Raw genomic sequence first — 580 nt, forward strand, 5'->3', positions numbered from 1 at the left:
GAGGGCGGTAGGTGGTAAAGAGGGGGGGAGGGTAAACGAGTGGAGTTGGAGATGAGAGTACGTGGGGGCGTGTGCGAAGTTGTAGCGTACAAGTGCGGGTGGGGGATACGTGGGCGGGGGCGCCAGCGTGCCGGTCCGATCGCGCCATCCCAAATCCGCCTAAGTCTACCTACAGTAGATACAGTGCGCCTGCTGTGCCCTCAACGCCCTCAACCGCAACGGTACACTGCGCGAAAAGGCGACAGTCTTCTGTAAGCACTGTAACCACCCCACCTCACCTCTTTACAGTGTCTGCTTTACATCTGTCAACACTTAATACAGTACTGTATACAGGTACTGTATATCAAGTGAGAGTATCGAAAACATTGAAACAAAATAAAATGATTTTGATGATTTCATCCTTTCAAAAGCATTTTTACAGTACGAGTTGGTTTTCGGTAGAATCAAGTTGATCCGTACTGTATGTAGAAAGGTGTTGAAAACAAAACGTGGGCTTACAGTAAGCATTTTTCTACAACCTTCTACAACCTTCTACAGGCTAATAATTTCACCCCACTACACAGCATCTACGTGCACAATA

The sequence above is a fragment of the Chondrus crispus genome, genomic scaffold, assembly GCF_000350225.1.
Source record: "Chondrus crispus Stackhouse genomic scaffold, scaffold_62, whole genome shotgun sequence".
In the NCBI taxonomy this organism is placed as follows: domain Eukaryota; phylum Rhodophyta; class Florideophyceae; order Gigartinales; family Gigartinaceae; genus Chondrus; species Chondrus crispus.